The sequence below is a fragment of the Thunnus albacares genome, chromosome 3 (genome assembly GCF_914725855.1).
Source record: "Thunnus albacares chromosome 3, fThuAlb1.1, whole genome shotgun sequence".
Classification (NCBI taxonomy): Eukaryota; Metazoa; Chordata; class Actinopteri; order Scombriformes; family Scombridae; genus Thunnus; species Thunnus albacares.
The window spans coordinates 10,329,734-10,352,606 of NC_058108.1; the positions used below are offsets into that span (position 1 = coordinate 10,329,734).

A 22,873-nucleotide genomic window follows, 5' to 3' on the forward strand; every position below is an offset into this window, starting at 1 on the left:
GTGAATCAATGTCAGTAATGTCAATATCAAGTGCCAATCTGAAAATGACCCACCCTTTAATACAAAATTACACAGGTGCACATAAACCACAGAAGTAAGGGCTGTGTAAAAGGATTTATTAAGATATATCCTGAATCAGAGTTTCTTATTGCAGTTGCTGTCATTTGATTTGATTTGCCATCATAGTAATTTGTTGTATTTGTACATATATTCATTCGACACACCTTATATGATATGAGATGGGTCATATCATATTGTGTTACGTGTGCAAGTGTAGGTGTATGCACATGTGTATATGAATACACAGTACATTTTGTCATGGTCATAAGTTGCCATGTGTGTTTTGACTGGTTGACTTACATAATGTCAGCTGGTCTGAGGGCAGGCGCCACGGAGCTAGCGTAGTGATGGGAGCACATGACAGTGGTGAGCCAGCAACGAGTATTTTGGCTTACTTTCTGCCTCTATTTCTTAAGCTAAATGTAATGAAACCACCAACAACAGATGAGGGCAGGTGACCTCGTCTGCTTCTCTCTACTTTGCCTAACATGTAAAAAGAATTAAAAGGCCCCTGTAAAATAGAAATAGTCTAAGAAGTACATCCTGTTTGGTAGCTTATAATCAGCACTGTAAATGTTTGTGAACTTGAATCAACCCACAATAAGAGGTCTTTATTCTCAATAACTCTCTGACTAATTTCTATCTCCACCTCAACAAACCATTTAGGTTATTATTCAGTCTTAAAACATTAACAAACATTTAAAAAAAAAAAAATCTGACAATGAGGTGAAATAATTACACCTTCTTACAACAACTACTACAGCTAGTACTACCTAATTTGTGAGAATCAAGTGTTTTCTCAATGCAGCTGCCTTATTCTGTCTTTTCACAATCAACTTGACTCTCATTTGTAAAGCATCCTTGAATCAAGGGAAACTACGTCAGGAACAAGTGGAATTAACTCACCCCTCAGGATATTTTCATCTTTCATTTAAATATCTCAAAGGCTGAAAATGAGACAAAAATGATTCTTTAAGAGGGATGTTTTTGTACCTTCTCATGTCTCACTTCCAGTCTGTATGTACAATGTGCATCTATACGTTCATCTCTAACTTAAATGTTTTGTCCACATGTACAGTATGCAAGTGAACTCTTTTTAACCAGCTTCTCCCTTGCAAGCATGAGAATTCCTCTAAAGTGGATGGTAATCTTTCAAGTTTATTTCTGTGTACTTAGGAGTTTGCCTGAGGGTCTGTGTATGAGAGACTGATTCGGTCAGGAGAGTTGATGTCTGACACGTGTCTTTCCAATCAGCTCTTATGCCTTGGCTGACTCATCCTTTGTGAGTCAGACTGTGAAAACCTCACACTGTGACACCTGATGGCTCTGTTCTCAAATATAAAGCCTTGCTGGGACTTCTTAAAGTACCAGTCTGTAAGATTTAGTGGAATCTATTGGCAGAAATGGAATATAATATTCATAAGTATGTTTTCATTAGTGTATAATCACCTGAAAATAATAGTCATTGTGTTTTCGTTACCTTAGAATGAGCCCTTTACAGAGGGAGCGGGTCCTCTTCCATGGAGCCCGTCATGTTGCACCACCATGTTTCTACAGTAGCCCAGAATGGACAAACCAAACACTGATACACACACACATACACACACGCCAGCAATAATGGAATAACAAGCTCCGTTCGGAGAGTTATTGTGTTAGACTCAGATGAACATGGAATGAGCTGGAACACCTTTAGTTTTCCATTAAGGGGGAAGCCGTGAGGGAGGGGAAGCTGCCTGGAATCAATGGTCTGTGTCTGGGGGAAACCGCAGAGCTGGATGGAGAGAACAAGACAGAGAGCAAGAAAAAGGATGATGATGTTATTGGTTAACTGCTGGGACTGTGATTAAATCCTCCTCACTGAGATAAGTCTCTTTGTCAGTTTCCCTTTCATTCTCAACACATACAGTTTGGCTCAGTTCTCTGACAGTTTCTTTCTCACTCTGGGTCAGTCTCTCTGCATATACAGTCACATCTTTCTTAGTGTCTATCTGAAGACATAAGTTCACATCATCTGTCTCAGCACACACTTAACCTCTCTCTCTGCCTACATTCCTCTCCCTCTCCCTCTCTGTCTTTGTTGTCATTGGCTGAACAGCTGAATCTCAGTCATCTTATCTCCCGAGGATCACATCAAAGCTTTATCGCAGCGCCCCACCAAATTCTACCCAAACCCCAAGCCACTGCTAACTCTGTCAACTAGCTACCTACTGTGTGTGTGTGTGTGTGTGTGTGTGTGTGTGTGTGTGTGTGAACATGTCAAAGGAAATAGATCTAAAGCCTCTAATACAGATTAGACAGTTATGCTTTTACTGAACAAAGGGATGGGCTAAGGCCCTATATAAAAAATCCCTGTTATAAAACTTCTGAAACTGAAAGAAAATCAATATTAGCGATGATCATCGTTAAAGTCTCTTCAACAGCATGCACAGAAGTGTGCTTATATTCAATATTCCATCAAATCATGTAGAAAGAGAAAATTATTCATCATGCCACACGGAATAAATGATTTAAAAATATCTCTCAAATGTGTCAGTTTTTAAATAAATGGAAACGCGAGGAAGCGGAGGCGCATCCTTCACAGACTTCACAGAAGTCTTTTGTATGGGAGTGTCACTTAGCAGGGTGTTCTTCTCTTCCTCTGCCTCTATTGCCTCTCCCCTCTACTTCCCTATTTCTTCACAGCTTGTCATTTGTTCCCTGATACTCCCTTGCTCTTCGGTGGAAGATGCATGATTAAATCGATTCCTATTGCTTTTGCCTTCACACCCTTTGAGCTAGCGCAGGCAAGAAAAAGCTTTATAACTTCTATTAATGTCCAACAGATATACTCATGTAAGATGCATATACCTGTGTGTAAACACACGCAACACTTAGCAACATGTTGGCATGTTGAGAGTTTGTGCTCTACCAGCTGGCGAGTAGTAGCTAATAATAACATGCTAATTGGAGGAGCATTTGTTTGATTAAACTAACGTGATAACATCAGTCAGCTTAGTGCATGAGCTAATTATGCTCTGCATTACTGCCTGAATAAATAGAAGAAAAGTAAAACACATTTGAGAATTTGAAGACGTAACAGTGGAGTATGGGAAGCAAGACACAAGACAACAACGATGTCCTGGGTGTAGTAGATCAATGTTCTCATAAGTAGAAATATACTCCTCCATAAACACTTTAGTTCAGCCCCGTTTTTGTCACATGTCATGCCACCACAGGATACAATGGGTGTAGTAAGTAAGTACGTAGGAACAATTAATCAGGACTTTATTAAAGATCAAAAAAACGTGATTGAAAAATACATGGTTGGGTGGGTTGAAATCTGCATTGTTTAGTCTGGTTGAATTGTTCATTTTCCCCCTTGGTGAGATTCGTTTGGGCAGGTCTGAACACAGCAATTGTACTCAGGTGTGGACCAAAACAACTGTACCAAGACCCTTTGAGGATGTGGTTTTGGTTCAGTCCCACATGAACTCTAGAGTGGTACATTTGCAGTGGCAACATGATCGGAGCTCGAGCTGACCCAACTACATAGCATACTCTGCAAGTTTGAGCTTAACAGCTCCCCTAACCTTGTGCACTTTGCCTACTGGGATGGAGATGAGCAAAATCATCAGTTGCTAGCAGCTAACTGGAGAATGAATTGATGTGTGACCTGTACTAGAACAAAGAATTATGTTGCATTTTTTTTATCTTCTTCCTGTGTTTATGTTCTTGCTCCAATGAGCTGAGTGCACATTCTCACATGGCTTTTAATGATGCATTTTGGTTTGCTTTGATGTTTCTCTGCGTGAAAGGAAATGGAACCAAGGGGAAAACACACCAAGTTTACCAACTCATCCACTGATTTGGACCAGAGCAAACAAATTATCAGTTTGAAAACTCCCTGAGATGGCCTCTTGTTCACAGTAGGACATTGGGGCATTTGACTTGAGGTCAGGTAAGTAAAATCTTTCGGAAGCCAAGTGCTTAGCATGCACTGGGGGTCCGTGATAACATTCCTTGAGCTAATAGAAAAATCACTGGGTTTCGAAGTGCATTTTTTGTTATTATGTACAGTATTTTTCATTTAAAGTATTAGTAGCAGTAGTTTCTAATGTCTCAAATGTAAACCAGAGTGTCAGAATCACATTTCTATAACCTTTTTCCACCCAGCCTTTTATTAAGGTTTGTGTACAAAACCACCTAAATACAGTGTGACTAGTAAAATTGGGCGGCGTAACTGCTGGAATGACCGATGGATTTATAGCACCAGTGATTTAATCTCCTGATTGGCAGTTTATTGAACCCGCTCTGTGATAATTCAGAATCATGCAGAGGAGGAGACCTGTCCAGAATTTTGAAGATAAAGACAACTGCTGAGTGCAATGGAAAGATATTGAATCACTCTAGAAATAAATAGTCATACAGAGCAATAAGACATGATTGTGGCTTTTGCAGAGTCTCTTAAAATTATTGTTAAAATCACCAAAGAACATACACCTCACATAGAAGCTAGCGCTACCTACCCAGCACTGTTATAAAAACACACAGGAACACAAATGTAAAGTACATATACACGTAGTAACCGCACTTATACACACACATACACATGGACATGCAAACACACATCTGCACGTACATCAGTCCATCCAATCATCACTGTAAAATCAAAGGACAAACATCTCACATAGTAGCTTTCATGCCTGTGAGAAATCACTGAGTAAGGCAGCCTGACACTGAGGCAAGGTGATAACAAGATTCGTTGTAAAAGTGGCAACAACATCAGAGAATGCTGCCGCCTCCAACACCACTTTCTTCCACCTGCAAATGAGGGAATGAAAGAATTAAAAGAGATTAAGGAATGACAAGCACTCTCTAAAAAGGGAATGAGACGCTCATGGCCTTCTGAGCTGTGGTGCGAAACCACTCTGTCACCTTCTGATAAGGACCGAGAGAAGCAGAGGGACAGAGACAAAGAGAGAAGGAGCGAAGGAAGAGAGGGCGTGAGACAGAAGAGACGGGAGGGAGGAAGGGTGGAAGGAAGCGAATTGACTGGACAGAAAGTGTTCTTTTACCGTTTTCAAGCACATAAAAAAACTTAGAACAGAAGCTGTCTGCTGGAACTGTCACTACGGAAATGAACCACTAACTAGTGTTTGATCAACCTTTCTCTCGTTGATCCACACAACTCTGTATAATCTCTGATGCCCTCCTGCCTCACCTTAACACACACACACACACACACACACACACACAACATCGAAAGCCTCCAAGCACACTAGACAAAATACACACACACTTTCTTCCTGGTATGAAAAAAGTTGTCTAACCTTTCAGCATCTTTTCCCAGCTTATTAATATGCCTCATTGCTAAAAGGCAAGAAGGGAAAATGTCTCATTTAAATTTGGAGCGGCGATGAGATGGATGTGGGATTCCATTAAAGGTACCTCTCCCTTTTCATGATATACACACAAGTACACACTCACACTCGTACATACACACCTTGGCAGTGTTCCACTCAGCGTTGCGTGACTCAGTGATTAAAGGGATGGCGTTGAATCTCAATCTGAGCACGTTCTTCCCAAACCTGACATTTCAACTCCTTGCTCCACTCTAATCTTGTGTCTATAACACAGTGCTAAGTGGCTAGTGGAAAAGTTTATGTTTCTTTTTCTCTCAATCTCTCTTGAAACGCCAGTTTTTGAGCCAACTACAGTCCCCTTGAGTTTTTTTTTCATTCATCTGAGTTTTCTTACCTCATCTCACCTTTATGTTTTTCATTTTGAAACTGCCATTTCCTGTTCTACTCTTGTCCACCCTTGAAACTGCCACCCCAATGTATCTCTGTTCTGACAGCAATGTTGTTTACACCTAGCTTGAACATTTCTGGTGATGTTCATTTTTGATAGCTGCCTTCTTTTTCAAAAAAAGTTTGACTTGCTTTTAGTTAGTTAGTTAGTTAGTTAGTGTGTCATGCACATACAAGAGCCCAGACCACACGGACTCACAAGACATCAAAATACAGTTGCAGTAGTGAAACATTTGTCAAACATTGAACCAAATAGAAAAAGGCTAAACTATCTGATAGTTTTGATTACTGTCAAATACAAAAGTGTGATGTGACTGAGCTACAGGGATAATGAGAAATCCAAATGCTAGAAATTTAGAAAGGGATTCAAACCTGAAGATTTTGCCTTGAGTTCTTCTTACCTCAACTCACCCTTATGTCTTTCACTTTTAAAACTATTTCCCAATCTACTCTTGTCCACCATAAAAGCAGCTTTAACATGTTATGTGTGTGTCTTACTCAGAGAGGGTGCTTCCATGAAGCTTGAACATTCCTGGTGATACAATGTTTGAGAGCTCCCTACTGTTTAAAATTAATTGTTAGCATTGTATTACACACTAAAAATCACTGGATCAAAATATTACCCAGTTTGGGTTAATGTAGCAACAGTACAATATTGAGTTAACTTTACCCAGTAGCAATCTGTTATTCTGACCTTAAAACTGCCACAAATGTTTTGTTTATTGTACAAAATATGCATGTGACATTCAAAAGATCACAAGTTCTTAACAATCAATAACAAGTAGATTATAAATAACCCAACAGTAAAATAAAAAACACTAAAACTGGGTCAAAACAACCCCTTGTCTTGAGTGGCTTTCTGGTTAACATTAACCCAGTATTGTGTTGGTGCTATATTGACCCAAAATGGGAACAAATTTCATCTAGTGAGTTTTAGAGTGTGCTAGAGTGTTTTTTCTCTCCCTAAAATCCTGTATAAAAACTTTAAATTAAAAAAAATCTTCCTTTTAGCTATTGTATCACTACAGTATAGCTGGCAAGTGTCACTGAGGCTAGCAAGCTAAGCCTGTTCATTAAACCATTTCAATGCTTAGCAAAAGGCAAAATTAGCTGATACAGGGATGATTAAAAATTGAAATTGCCCACCCAGACACTGCCAACCTGTGCAGAAGGTCACTCAACAAACAGTGGCTGTGTATGCTGCAGTTTATCCTTTATTTTCCCTTCATCTTTTCTCCTATTGTATTCCTGTGTTGAGATCTTTTTTATAGTCTCATTAATCACTCTACTCCAATAGGTTGACATTTGTGGAACTGCTTTAGATTGGTTCTGCTTTTGTTTAGATATGTTTTCTGTTTCCATTATACCTCAAGTTATTATGCCTTATCACACTCAGTGTGCCACAGGGTCCAGTTTTGGAGCCATTTGTTCTGTGTTTGTCAGTGTCCCTGCATCTATTTTCAGTGCTATGAGATCGATGGCCAGTTAACTGTCAGTAAAACTCATTGACCTCTATAATGTGGCTACTATATTTGAATGTTTAGCTGGGTGAAAGGCTGAAAATTCTGCCTCAGAGAATTCTGCAACCAAGAATAATAGTCATTTTTTATTTAAATGATCAAATTTGAGCACCAAGCTGAAAATGTTTGATCCTATTTTATGACTTATAATGTCTAAACTGTATAAACTGCAACTGTATAATAAGCAATACATTTACAAACAAGTTCTTATTTTGTTTTATTTCTTGTTTCACATAGCCTTCTGTAAATCAGTTGTGACATGTTTAGAAAAAATATACAAATAACATAATTTAACATCAGCATAACCTTTGCTATTGTTTAATTCACTTATATATTATTTAGTAATTTATTTAAATGTAAATTTGTTTTGTCCAATATTTTAAGTTGCAGTTTAAGTTACATCTGCATTGCTTGTTCATCACCTCCCTTTGTCTTTTTAGTGCTTTATTCTATAAAGCACATTGTAACTTTGTGCTCTTACAAGTACAAGTAACAATAGTATTTTGGCAATCAAAAATTACCCTAAATTTCCATTTGGTTAATGTGGAAAAACTTATGGCTTTGGTGACTGAAGACACACACACACATACTGTACACATACAGGAGGTGGGCCCACTATAATGAACAGCTGTACAATATCATGCAATTCAAAACAGTAACCCTGCAGCAAACACCTGCTGTTCCAGTACAACACATTATTATTAAAATTATGAAACACCACAACCAGTGGTTCCCCACCTGGGGGTTGTCAAATCTGATTGAGAAGATTAAAGGGATAATAAAGGAGAAAAAAAATTACACAAAGTTATGTGAATTTTTTCTGGCTTATCTCAAATTTTTCACAGTTTCTTGTCAAATACTGGATTCTTTCACCTCTTCGGGCCTTTTTAGCAAAGAAATCTCACACAAATCTGCACACAGGCCGTAACTTGTGACGAAGGGCCACAAGTAAGCTATTGATTTACTTTAAAGGGTCACACACCAACTTCTTAAAAGAGAAGAGTATAAACCGTATGGAATGATATGAACTACAGCTGTTTATGATTTTGTGTCCACTCCTGACATGCATATACGCTAATTCACACACACACACACACATAAGCTCACACACAGAAACATACACAGCGATACTAACAGACTTCAGGCTGTCAGGTTTGACACACCAGTCTGAATACCAGCTGTCATCACTTTTCTTGTCTCGCTGTCCCAGCCTCTTTCACGCTGTCCCCCACACCCTGTCACTCTTTGTCTTCTTTTCATACACCCCCACCCATATTCCTTGTATCTGCTGTTTTCTCTCACCTCTCCAAGTGTGAGGCAGGATCTGACATTCTTTTGGTGTGTTTGTTGACATCACCAACATCCTAGTTGTGTAAATGTCACACCCACAGATCTCCATCAACAAAGCCGGCACTGTTGTCAGCTAAAAAAAAATTGTACCAGCAGATTTTCAGCTGCCAAGGCTCTGAGTAGTCAATAACAGTGATAATTTATTACAGCATTAATGATGAAAAGTTGTAATTACGTAATTTATGGAGCTCAACACATGTTCAGGAAACTGCCTTCAGTGATAATGTAGAAAATCTGCATTGAGAAATGCCGAAGGCAGGTGCTTAACACTTAACATTTTGAGCACGAGGAGCATACAGACTATGCAATAGGCAGAAAGTAGCTATTATGTGAGAATCCAGCAGTACAAGAGAACAACAGTAAGTCCTTGGTACTGTTCAGCAGATAAAAATCACCCTTATTTTTCATAGAGTGCAAAGTCTGGACAAGCAGATACCATACATCACCCACACTGCCTCACTGCACAAAAGCAATGAGGTGCAATGGTTTATTTTGCCTTTTCACCTCAGTTGGATCCAATGAAGATCTTCATTAGCTACACTGAAGAACATAAATTTGTGGATTGCAAAACAATTTATACTTAATAGATGAAATCACACAAGTAAAAATCACAAAGCTCCTTGGCCTGAATGTTTAACCACTGGGTAAAAACCTAAGATCATTCCAAACCTCAACTACAGTTCTATACTTCAAGTGTCATCAGATCTGCTTTATATCACCTAAATAAATATTGCTGGAGAGTGGTGCTTTATCTCTTAGGTTGATGCAGATATACTGAGGGGAGCACAAATGTGTGTACAAAATGTCATGGTACTCTAGTCAGGTGGGCTGTTTATTTGTTTGAGGGAGAAAAAAAAACCTCTGTGGTGGACTCTGTGGTCACTTGTTCATGATGTTTCCTTGCTCTCCACCAAATTAATACTAAGGTAAGTTCAACCCCGCCAATAACCCTTGAACAAGAAGAAACAGGAATGGAGAATTGTCATGTATCCCCAAATGGTTAAATACTCTTTTTTTAGTCACAGGATGTACATTTTATGAAATCATTTCAACATTTCATCTAACTTTTTCCTTCTAATATATGTAATCTCTATGTTTTTATGCAAACACACAATTAATGTTGGATATGATAAGTGGGTATTGAAAATGGATGGCTGGCTGGGTGGATGTTTTTTTTTACGTGAGCCTATGTTTTTACTGTTTATATATTTATACACACTCATGACTTCTATACATTTTACTTGACTTGTTAATGTACAAAACATATTCTGTTATTCACTCATATACACCTGTACTTCACCACATTTACCATCATGTAGTGTGCTTGTTTATTTTCAATTTCTCTGTCAATAACATGCTTACTCTTTTCCCAAAACTGATTCATTTATTGATCATTCATTCACTCAGTGTGTCAGTCAGTGACTCATCATCAAACTCGCGTCTCCTTCATTCTCTATCTCCCGCTCTCAGCCACTCTGTTACCTCTCTTGTTTTTCTTTCTTTCTCTCTCCAAGGAGTTCAGTGAGGACGAACCTGAGATTCCAAATTGTGAATATAGCTGGGTTCATCATGCACTGTGATGGAGAAGCAGAGCAGCGCAGCAGAGGAGCTGAGATGGTGGTAATGTAACCACTTGGTGATTAATTACACACTGAGGGAGATGGAAGCTCTAAAGGTGAAGATGTGTAAATGAGTGAATATTTTTTCATGTTTCAGTCATTTTCATTGTGTGTGCATATACTGAGTGACATTAGTGGGAGGTTTCAAAAGTGAATTTTAATTTGGGTCAGAACCCTCCTCGGCAATTAAGGGTTGTGCACAAATGAACAGTGGTAGAAAGAGTACTGAAAATCTGTATTCGGGTAGAGGTACTGTCAGGACAGTTGATATTCCAGACCAGAGTCTTTATCAAGGATCACACTTGCATCAACGTATTCAATATGGTCGATTAGATCAAAAGCATCTAGGTCAGCTTCATCTTCATCTACCTCAGCATCATTCTGTGCCCCAAACAGATTGAAAGCTTTGATGAACTTGGATCCACTATCAATTGTGGTTCTTAAAACTTTACCTCTAATCTTGTATTGACAATGGACATCATCAAGAGCACCAGCAAGCATGTCAAATGTGTGAGACCCTCTCAATCTTTTGCAGGCTAGTGCCACAAATCTTCTTTCCAGGGACTCTTCTTCTATCCAATAGCACGTGACACCGAACTTTTCTGATGAGCTGACCAACAATCAGTGGTGGTAGCAACAAATTTGACTTTACCCAATTCTGCAATCATAGTCTTCTTCATGTGACCAGCAACTTCACAGATTCTAGTACGGACAGTGGGTCTGGAGATGACTTTTGCTTGAGTTTGCAATGTGGTAAACTAATTCTTTGAAAGCTGGCTGTTCTACCACTGCAAATGGCTGTAGACCTTCACATACGAAACTGATGACAAGCTTGTCAACAGTTGCTTGTGGGACATGTTTGCTTGCAGATGCCAACATCACATCTGGTAACCTGGCTTGCTTACTTGCTGAGAGCTTGTTTGGTGCAGCTGTGGTCTTTTGTTGATGTTGGATTTTGCATGGATGTTTTCTCTGTGAAGATAAATATTATCTCAGTGCATGTTCACACAGAACTTCATCACATCACTGCTATTAACACCAAAGAAAAAACTGAGTAAAATCATTCAACCAGAGTAATTATTTAAGCTAAACATTAATTGTTTAGCATGATGTGAAAGTGTGGTAAATTTGGTTAAATGAATACTGATTTAATCATTTTTGTTTAAACGTTATTGTAATGAAAGTGGTTGTCCTAATATTTTGTGATAACATTTTTAAGAATTGCAGTTTAATCATTTAAACATGCATGCACGCACGCATGTTAGCTAACTCTCTCCTACTTGAATCCCAGGCTAACCGATGACACTAGAGTGTAGTGTTAGCTAGTTAGCTTACTTTATGTTATCCAAGCTAATTACCCTAAACCTATCAAAGACGAAAACAATAACATACAAATAGCTGTAAATCTTACCTCAATGTGTTTTTTGAGATTAGAGGCTGAATTCTTGTGAGTCGATATCACTGTATGCGGCAAACAAAGTTTGCATTGCAGTTTCACGCTGTCTCTTTTTCTCCCCCTGTATGTGAAGAATTCTTCCAGGTGTGGCCAAGGGCACTAGTCCGCCGTCTTTTCCTCTTCTTCATTTGCACTGTTTTCAATGTTGTTGTTCTCTGTCTCCATTTGGTTTCTGTTTCTCCAAATCTTCAGTCACTAAATTACTCACAACTCCTGCATTGTTCTGGTTAGTGGTCCCCTCTCCAAACCTGTGCCTGCTGCAGCATTTTGTCTGTTTTTTTGACTATATTTCATGGTTTTTACTGGCACATTTGTGATCAGTTTGTAGCCTTATTGGCTACAAAAATGCAGATGAAAGTTTCAGATATATATGTATAGGTATAGATACGTATAGACACATTTTGGTTGTGGCTAAATACTTTAAAAAAAATGGACTTAGATTAATCATGTTTTTGTACAAGCACCATACACATCTTAAAACTTACCTCATGGGTTAGGTTAATTATAACAGACAGAGGGTTAGTTGTATCACTTGCTAGAAAAGGTGGATACTGTTTGTGGATCTATCAATGATAGATAGATATCCATACATCTATACATCTATCCATCCCTCCTCTAAGTATACATCTATCACGGATGGAAAGATCAATACATAGATGGATAGATATGAGTGGATATTATCTATCCATCCATCTCTTTCCATCCATGATAAATGGATGGATAGATAGGTATGTGTGGACATCGACCTGTCTTTCAAACTATACCATGGATGGATGGATAGGTACCCATACAGGTCTATTTATCCTTCCATCTATCTATTAATCTATCATCAATGAATATTCAAATGGATGGACAGATGGGTGTAGATAGATGGGGTAAATCTACACATCAATATAATCTAGATTCACACATCAAAATATCTATGGATATTGACAAAAGACTGTGTGTCAAACATTGACACATTTATTTTTATCCACAAGGTAGACAGCAATTAAAAACAGCATAGGTCAGCAGCAACATATACATTGTTAATCTGAAAACTTTAAACTGTTTAAAAGTTCATGTCAACACATGCTTGTTGAAGCTTGAGGCCCTGGCCAGACAGGTTGCTTGTGGCTTCCTGATGTACATTGTGGGGTTATGCTTAAGGAAAGATGTCATCTAGTCCTTTCCTGCTATCTTAGATGTCTTCTAGGACTCTGGGTATGTGCAATTAAATTGCACTGCACACTGGAGGGCAAGTTTTCAGACAAAAACATGAACATATCTCTTATATGAATTGTTTTTATGTATGATTCACATAAACTATCATCTGAACTGTATTTACTTATTTAGTCATTTATGATTCAAATCAACTGACCTATTGTTTGAAATGAGGCTAGTTATTCTATTAACAGTGAACTCATTTGTGAACTTAAATGAAATGTAAGGTTACTAGATGAATTAAATAGATTCTTTGTGGTATCCTAGCTACTGAGTATGTCTAAAATAAATAAATACAACTCTGGAATCCTCTTATTTATTTACTTTTTTACTTCTTAAACCTACTTCTTTCGGGCTCAGCCCATACTACATGGCAGATGCTGTTTTTAAATAGTTCCTGAGCTCCTTTTCTTGCTCTGTGATGAAGACTCCCTTGTGACGAGAGTAACCCACGGTGGGGGAATTGTGCCTACCAGCCTCCGGCAGCTTTCTCTTCTTCCTGACAAAATGACAGAGTCATGTGGCAGATACCATATGACTTCACCACTCCTCTGATAGACCTACCGTTATCCACATCCCTGGCAGCAAGACACAGAACCTCTCTACTCATTCCCCTGTCTGTTTTTCGCTTTGGATGTCTCATTCTGTGAAAAAAGAAGTTGTAAGAATTAGCTGTTTTAATTTCATTATCATTGTACACTATGAGTAGCTTAGCTGTAACACTGTGTCGCAACTAACCCTGCCGTGAGGAGTTTTTATTCAAGCCTAGCTAACACTTATGAGTTGGTTACATGTATCAAAACAGTGCTTTGTTTTAGGCAACAAGATGGTTATAAAGATAATGTAAGGTTGGATTTGGTGACTTACACATAGCTCAGTAATACAAGTATGATAAAGAAATTTATGGAACTTACATGCTGCGAAAACACTCTTTCCCATAGATCTCCACAAAAACACGTCCAAATGGGAGACTGTCTGCTGGCAATATGGTAACTGGATACACACCCTGCTTGACCCTGTGTAACTATATAAAAGCTCTGTGTTACTTTTAACCCCATGTTAGGAGGTGCCCTGTGCTTCCCTAACTCAAATTGTAGGCCTGCTCAGTAACAAATTATGATTTTAAAAGTAGCAAAGTAGATTACATAATGTAATGCATACTTACGTAAGAGTAAAATTGCAGACTTGAAAAAAAACTCAAAAAAGTACAAGTACCCAAAAAATGACTATACAGTAACAGGAGTAGTTGCAATTCGCTACTTCCAACATTGCAAATGAAATAGCACAAATAACACACATAAACACACATGTACACATGACAAATGTGTGCATACACACACAAAAATCCTGAGGAGACCACCAGGGATGCAAAACCTTTCACATCTCAGCATGAGAGTGTCTGTTTATGTATCGATGAACACACCAGGCCACAAACACACACACACACACACACACACACACACACACACACACACCATGGTGCTTCTCTTACAACCACATGGAAACTCACACATAGCCCACACACATGCTTGTGTACTCACAAAACCATGAGTCTGACAGTAACCACACCATTATATGACTGCAGGAAATAGGTGTCTGTCTGTGAGTTTGTGTGTGTGTCACTGGTTCTTTGAGAGTAGAGTAAACTTAAACTTAACACTAACTGTTCAGCTTTCTGTTCTCGTCCAGCACATATGCTGCTTACAATGACAATGATGGCAGAAAATTAAAGGGGAACTCCAGCGATTTTACACACCAAAGTCTGTTGAAGCTAGAGGTTCAAGGCCATGTTAACATAACAGACCAGAATCTGTGAACCAAACTGTCGGCATTTGAGCTGCAATATGGGTAATTTGTAAACAACCATTTTTGACAAGGTAGAAGAATGCATTAAATAAAAAGGTTTTGCTGCATCAATTTTGGCACTTTTTTAGTCCATTGTAAGTCAGAGACAATGTTATCTGAGTGCACTATTTAATTGGTGGAGTACTCTTTTAACCTTAATCTTGGCTTCACTAGCTCCTTATAAATTAAAATCATGTTAAAGGGGCCTTCAATATGCATGTGATGGCTACATACAGGGTAAAGCTACATGTCCCAGACAAAAGGTCTGCATTCTCACCAGTTGAATACAGGCACGTAAGAAAACAGAGATGTTCTTGTATTGTGCAGTATCCTAGTATTGTAGTATTAGTGTCGTAGTATTATAAGTACGATAGGGAAATTCTAAGTAATTTATAAATGTAATTTTTTCTAACATAATACTGATTGTTCATATTACTTGTTCATATTTTCAAATAGTATGTTTTCACTGTAACATAACAGAAAAGGTTTTACAAGATTAGGACTAAATGGATGTGTTTGGCAAGCTATTTCGGATAACATTGTCTGGGGTTGTTGGTGTGTAAACTTCCCCTAATCCGATAAAAAGTAACTTTAACTTTAATTAACTTTAGCTAAGTTAATAGACAAGTTAATACTGTCAAAGCAATAAGCTACCACCAATCAGTGAATTTGAATTCTATGTGGGTTTATTATCAACAGTATTAAAATATGAACACCATCAAACCCACACAAAGCAATATTTCAACAAAAGCTAACATATGACACATATTCTAGTAAGAATCTGCAGCTGTTGTAAGTTGTAATGCTAACACAGACTACACAAAATTAACTTTACAGGTAGTAAAAAAGTAGCTCAATGTGTCTCAAACCGTCAACCAGCAGCACAGGCTAAAAGCACAGAAGCTCCCTGCACACAAGTAACGTTAGCATGAAAAAAATAAAGTAATGCTAGCATATAATTCCTGCTGTTTGACTGCTGCACAGGACTGACGTTCCTAACAGTCGTTACCTGAAAAACTGAAATTCCACCTGCACGCACATCTCAGTGATAACATTCCTCGGAAACCTGTGTGTCTGTAGGCTACCAATAAAAATTGGTGGAGAGAGGCAATCATTTAGAGAGCAGCTTCAGGTCACTTGTTTGCCAAAAGTTGAAGGACCTACATATAAACTCATTTGGCAGGCAATCCTCATACAGGAAGTATACGTTTTTACACAGAAGTCAATCAAATACAATTTGAAAACAATTTTTTAACCCCAGTACCCCACATTAATCAGCCACCACTTGTACAGTAGGTAGGCTAATTAGCTGCACATGCTAACAATGGCACCTTTTGTTCAAGCAGATAAACACACTGTATTGTCCATTCCTTACATTTTTGATCTCTTGGTTTTGGTTCTTTGTGGTTTTGGAAAGGTCAAAAGAAATGATACAACTGCCAAAATACAACTGTTATTCGCACCTCATGCACACAGTTTCAACATGTGGAGAAATCTTCACATTATTTGTTTGCTGTGTCTATGTACGGTTGATAAATTATGACTGAACAATGGCTGTTCTAAGAGGTGTTTTACTTTAGCTTAAAAGTTGATTGCATAGCCAGTGCAAACAGAACTTAAATGAACAAACTGAATAGGCAGGTGAGTAGGTGAGTGATCAAGCGAATCAGTAAAGGAATGAGTTCAGACTGAAAAAGTGAAGAGGTAAATGAGTGAGTGAGCAAGCGGCTGACTAATCAAGTGAGTGAATGAGCAGGTAAGTGACTATGTGTCTGACTGATTAAGTCACCAAGCACTTAAGCCTAGAAAGCAGTTGAGGCATTTTATATGTTAATGTGTTGGAGAGGAAAGTTAGGGAAGAATGTGCCATAACAAGAAATAAGAGGGCAAGCAGCAGTGACAAAAGGTGGAAGCCAGGCGGAGGATGGAGGGAGGGAGGGATAGAGAGAGCGGGGGGTGGAGAAGATGTTGGGGAGCCGAGAAAGAAGGGAGAATCATTGGAGTGTGTAGGAGGGATGGAGAGAAGGAGTGAGGGTGGCTGTGGAAGCTGGTGGTAATCAGAGGGCAGTGATGGGTGGTCAAGCTGTGCATATATGTGTGTGTGCGTATATGTGTGCGTGTGTGTGTGTGTGTGTGTGTACGTGTGTGTATGTGTGTGAGCCCCACTGTGGCCAGCGCTCTGTGACAGACCGACACCAGGTTTCTCTGCCCTCAGAGTGTGTCTGTCTCACTGTGCACAGCTGTGTGTGTAAGTTGTATTTTAAGGTGGCTGAATGGATTTTCAGACACTTTTTCCTCCATCCTGCTGCTGATTTGCTGGGTGCCTCTACCAATGGAGTTCCTGTACCTACCAGTGAGTAGAGGTATAAAGTTTGCATCAAAGCCAACTTCCCATTTTTATTAGGATATTTTACTTTTTCAAACGATACTCAGCAAACAACACACACACAAAGAGCAATTTTAACTCCCTTTAGATATTCAAAAAATACATTGAAATATATAACAAATACAGAGTAGAGTTACATATGTAACTATGGTTATATAAATTCTGGAAGATAACATAATAGAGACATTAAGTAACACCAAGATTTCTGCTATCAAAAAGAATGAATTAGAGCTCTCCACACAGCCGACAATTATGTCCAGTTGTATTGTTTCTGTCTGATGGGGGTCCATATCACAGTAAACATGACGATGTTGCTGAGATTGGTTCTGTTGATTTTTCACAGATCATTTTTATCTTTTTTATTTATTTATCGTCTAAATTTAGGGTCTAAGAATAGAGCATCAAGTCCTCCAAATTCAATGACAAAATGCACTGTAATTACACCCTGCATGACACACATAAGTGTTTTCTAATGCTACGCCCCTATCAGCAGGAAGACATCATTTGTTACCAAGTGAGGTTTGGTTAGGTGTAGGCACAAAAAACAGGTTAGGGAAAGACAGTGATTTTGTTAAAATAATAACCAATTGGTTACAGTTAGGGAATGATTGTAGCCATGGTTAAAATAAACTAAATGTTGACTGTTGGTTTAAAATACTAAACAATCAATGTCTGTCATTTTATTGACCCATCCATCCACCCTGGCTTTGTCCTTCTGCATACTTCATAGCTCTATAACAACATTGCAAACTGTCCTCCTTAGCTCCCGATGGACATGAGTCATAATTCCTATGGCCATTAGAGGTCTTTGCCACTTGAAGATGAAAATATGTCTTGGTATTTGTTAAAACGATGGGTTCTGTCATGTTTCTTATGGTTTGTTCAGACAGAACACAAAGCAAATTTTTGCCTCACGTGATTCGCACGTTTTTGACTGATGGACCGCTTTGTATATAAGCTTTTAGCTAGCTAACAACGGACACACCATCAAGGTCTGTGGGAGTGTTTCTTTGTGTTTGTGTTCAGTTCAGATTCTAAATGAACTCAGAAGTCACCACAAACTCCAGTTATTTCCCTCCAGTCTCTCTCCTGTTTTCTCTCCTCTCTGTATGTTTATGAAGCACATTCATAAAGCCTCAGGATATGTGCCAATTCTTTGCTCAAATTGAAACATTTTCAACTTGTGCTGACCCATTTTTGCGTCAATTTGTGCCACTCGAGTGACTATGCATCTACTTGTGTCTTTGCATTAGCTTTGTATTTAATTGAACCACATATAAAATTAGTTTTCTTTTTAATCTGTGATTTTGGGCTATCCAAATAAATTGACTTTACTTGACTTAAAGGACAATACTTGATTCTCTATGAAGAAAAGCCAATAAACGCTATTGCATTGAACACTGGGACCAGAATTAATAGTACAGGATAACAAAGTGACTGTACATACAATTTACTTACTTAAAAAGTTTAGTGTTAAGTTACTTTTTAAGCATTTACACAGCAAGAAATTAAAATTGATTTGATTTAAAACCACTGAAGCATATTTTTTGTCTTGCTTGTCATCTTACTCTTGATTTAATGTCTCAACATGTGAACTGTTGACTTGTGTAGCTAATAGCAGATCCAAGTATGTCTTGCTTCCATCTATAAACTGCTTACTGTGTATATTTCTCCATGATAAAAATGTATGGGTCTCTGGGATTTGAATTAATCTGCGTTTTTCTGTATGCATGCTTGCGTGTGTGGGATGGTGTACATGTATGTATGTAGGTGTACATGTATTTAACGGCTTTCAGTGTTGGTTCAAGTCACATAGTAAAGGCTTTGAAGTTGCTGTGCATGCATTTAAATGATCAAAACAGTCATTTAGCATCTTTTAGGCCATTTTTGATGCATAATGTATGTTTTGTTTCCATTCAATCCATCCCATACTTTCTAAGTAACTAAACTTATAGACTTATAACTTAAACTTACATACACAGAAAACCTGAGTAGCACTTTCACCCTTGTCACCCTTTATAAATGGTTCATTAGTTGTAACTAACATCTTTATTGATGTAAGTAAATCATTTATTAATGCTTTATGGTTTATTTATAAGCCACTAATTAGAACTTAAAGGGGAACTTTTGGGTTGCCAGGTTGTTGAAAATCTTTTCGTCTCTTTACCATCGATGCTTGTTTTTATTTTTATTTTTATTTAATGGCTATTAATCAATACTCACTTATTAATGGCATATAACCAGCCCATCCTCCCAAGAACATGTGAATGACAGACGTCATCTAGCGGCCATAGTAATTATGACCTGGAGAAGTGACTTAGTTCAGATGACTATATTAGGTGACAAATTGCCATATTTGGAGGTGCTGCGTTGGGTGGATGCTAGATAGATAGATGGCAAAAAGTGGACTTAGCTGCTGTTCGTTTCCTGTTTCTAACTGTGAGTCAGGACAGTTTTTTAAAACCGTAACTACGATTGTACTGTAGTCATGACGATGAAGGTTAGCTAACTTAAAGGAAGCAGTAACCCTAACCCATACCAAGTCAAGTCAAGTCATTTTATTTATATAGCGCCAAATCAAAACAGAAGTTATCCCATGACACTTTTCACATAGAGCAGGTCTAAACCGTACTCTTAATTTTACAGAGATCCAACTTTCCCCAATGAGCAAGCACTTGGCGATAGCAGCTAGGAAAACTCCACTTTAACAGGAGGAAACCTTGACCTCTAGGTGAGTGGCCATCTGCCTTAACTGGTTGGGTTGAAAGAGAAAGAGAGGAGAGAGAGAGACACAGAGAAGCAATACCAGAAATAACAACAATAATAATTACAGAAATATGACTAATAATAATAGCGGAAGCAGTGGGCAAAAATGACTAATAATAAAAGCATCACGCCGGACAGTAGGTGGTCCACAGGCAAAGGTCTCTTGCGAGACGAGAAAGCACAAAACTACGGGGAGGATACCAAGTCAGTAAGACGCATTAATGGTATATGAATGCATACAGATGAAGAAGTGGAGGAGGATAGAAGAGCTCAGTGCATAATGGAAAGTCCCCTGGCAGCTTAGGCCTAAACCACATTCCAAGTGATCATTTTAACCCAAACTGTGATCTTTCCCAAATCCTAACCAAGTGTTTTTTGTGCCTTAACCTAACCTGTCTTTAACCACAGCGTTGTCACACCATAAAACATTATTATTTTTTAACAGTGATTTGTAACAGTTTTGGAAAGTTGCTGAAAGAAATTCCTCCTATGGGTCGTTTGGAGTGCATGGTACAATCAACCTATTTTGTCATTTAATTATGAGGATGTGTTGTGTATAACTGATAGACAAGTTACAGTTACAGTTACAAAGTGGTACCAAAAATGACTGATCCATAACAATGCACATTGTGCATTGTGACTACTTGCATTTTTTCTTGGCAAATTTACATTATCACTTGATTGTGATTTGATTTCTCGAGGTTGGTGTTTGCAAGAACTGGTGGGAAGCTCAGAAATCCAAGAACTGAGAGTCAGCTCCTGAGATCAGTGACAAACCAAATAAGAAAATGCAGTCAAAAATTTGTAATTTGTGTATATGATTGTGTGTCTATATATGTGTTGTATTCATGTATTGATTTCAATGCTCTCATTAAAAACTATCTATAAACATCAACAAGAGAATGGAGAATGGTTAACCAAAGCTCTCTCAGTCTGTCTGTTTTTTCTTATGGTTCTCTGTCGGCTCACTGTCTTCTAACAGGCTAAGCTTTGAGATCACCTTTCTGTGATCATTGTACTTACTACTGTGTGTGGGCGAGGGAGGGAGGGAGGGAGGGAGGGAGACAAAGAGAAAGATAGCACATTTTCTTGCCTGTGTCGTTCCCTTCTTCCTCTTAGCCGGGGCTCTGCTTTGATTTCTCCCCTTCTTTCCTTTTCCCTGTCGTCTTGTATCTCATCCTTCTTTCAAACAATCCACGGATTCAAAAATACACACAAACATGTTCACAGTCACACGTAGTGTATGTGCACACAAACTGGCGTCCCAGTAGGATGGGACACTGAGACAAAGACACACACCAGTACAACCCAATGTGAGCCCAGTCATGGATCACTGGTAATCCCTACAGTGGATCAGTGCCCCTGTGTGTCTTTGTGTGTGTTCATTTGCTGAACTTTTCGGTTTCAGTCACAACTGTGAACATATGCACACACACACACACACACACACACACACTTCTCCCACACTTAAACACAATAAGTATGAGTATCATCCACCCTCCTGTTGACATTTGCTATTAGTTTAAATGCCAACATAAACATTTCCATTCCTTTCTATAGACACATATTCACACACTAACATATACACACTCACACAGAGAAACCATCACTCTGCTACTTTACATTCAAATCTTACCTTGGCTGTGCTTGTGATTAAATTCCTTGTCTCGGAGGAGAGCAGATGCTATTGTTTCCTCCCTTTGGCTGCCATGAACGGAATGAGACTTGAGATCCTCATTCTGGCTCAACCGCCTCGCAGTTGCACTGCATCTATGAGCTCCGACATGTAGTGGGATGAAATTACAGGGTAATATATGGTTGCCATTAACCTGAGGCCTGCCTGCTTAACCTCTCTCATAGATCTCCCGGTGGAATCTCCTTTGTGTAGTGTTCAGAGTTAAAGCTTGTTCTCTCCGAGTTGACTTTTGTGGGCACAGGCGTATGACCAGCTCTCCGCTTTTATATTCCAGCCTTATTCACATATGTATGAGCATGTGAAAGTTATCTGTCCTGTGTCATGAGTAAAACAATCGTTTTCCTCCCCCAACATAATGTGTGTGCTGTTGTGCTCACACTAACCAACAGGTGGCACTGCAACTCTATGTTTTCAGTATGTGAAGAGCTGTCCATGGTGCTGAATGTAAATCTCCCAGATCTGCTGTTGCAAAGGGAGAGAGGGAAACAAGAGGAGAGAACGGATCGGATTTAGGGAATGTAGACAAGAAGAAAAGGATGAGAGGAGAAGAAGAAAGAGAGGGTAGGATTTAAAGACAGGACAAGAAGGAAGGCAATTTAGGAGGGAGAAGTTAATGGCTAGAGATAGAATAAAGAAATGACAGGTTTAGGAGGAGAGGAAGGGTTTAAAAAGAAACAATGATCAGAATACAAAGAAAGTGAAGAGTAAATGCTAATGCGTAAACAAAGGTGTGAATAAAAAAGAAATGGCAGAGGTAAGACAAGATCGGAATAGAAAAGATCAATAAATCAGAGAAACACAAAGAAGAGAAGAAAACAGGAGATGGAAGTTGAAAGGGGGGAGAGTAAAAACATGCTTGCCACATCGATAAACAGAAGGTAGGTTAAACGGGAAATGAATTTCCCCCGTAGGCATTTAGAAAGGTTTTCATTAGTCAGTGAGCAGAGGTAAGAGGCAGAATTGTGGACATTGAGGGAGGATGACCAAGTGGATGGAGAGAGAGGACTGCATGGAAGAGAAGAAAGACGAGAAAGAGACTTGAAAGTGCCAATTGTAATGGTGAGAGTGATGAGGTGAGGAAAAAATGACAGGGAATAAGATAAATAAAAGTAAAATGTGAAGAGAGGAAAATGGAGAGCAAAAAAACTGACACAAAAATTAAAGACATTTTGTCTGAATGGCA

The 22,873-nt window shown here is 38.6% G+C and overlaps 2 long non-coding RNA genes across 4 annotated transcripts; both read right to left on the minus strand.

The window, feature by feature from the left end:
* Positions 1-10,476: 10,476 nt before the first annotated feature.
* On the minus strand, positions 10,477-12,333 carry LOC122979716. The gene is made up of 2 exons (XR_006402906.1): positions 11,750-12,333; positions 10,477-11,310 (listed from the first exon to the last, which is right to left on the minus strand). It is a non-coding gene; the product is annotated as an uncharacterized LOC122979716 (long non-coding RNA).
* Positions 12,334-12,570: 237 nt separating this feature from the next.
* LOC122979715 lies at positions 12,571-22,500 on the minus strand. 3 transcript variants are annotated; one of them, XR_006402905.1, is made up of 3 exons: positions 21,631-22,500; positions 13,912-14,021; positions 12,571-13,641 (listed from the first exon to the last, which is right to left on the minus strand). It is a non-coding gene; the product is annotated as an uncharacterized LOC122979715 (long non-coding RNA). The 3 variants fall into 3 exon arrangements; XR_006402904.1 differs by lacking the exon at positions 21,631-22,500 and adding an exon at positions 15,852-15,969; XR_006402903.1 differs by lacking the exon at positions 21,631-22,500 and adding an exon at positions 14,163-15,945.
* Positions 22,501-22,873: the final 373 nt, after the last annotated feature.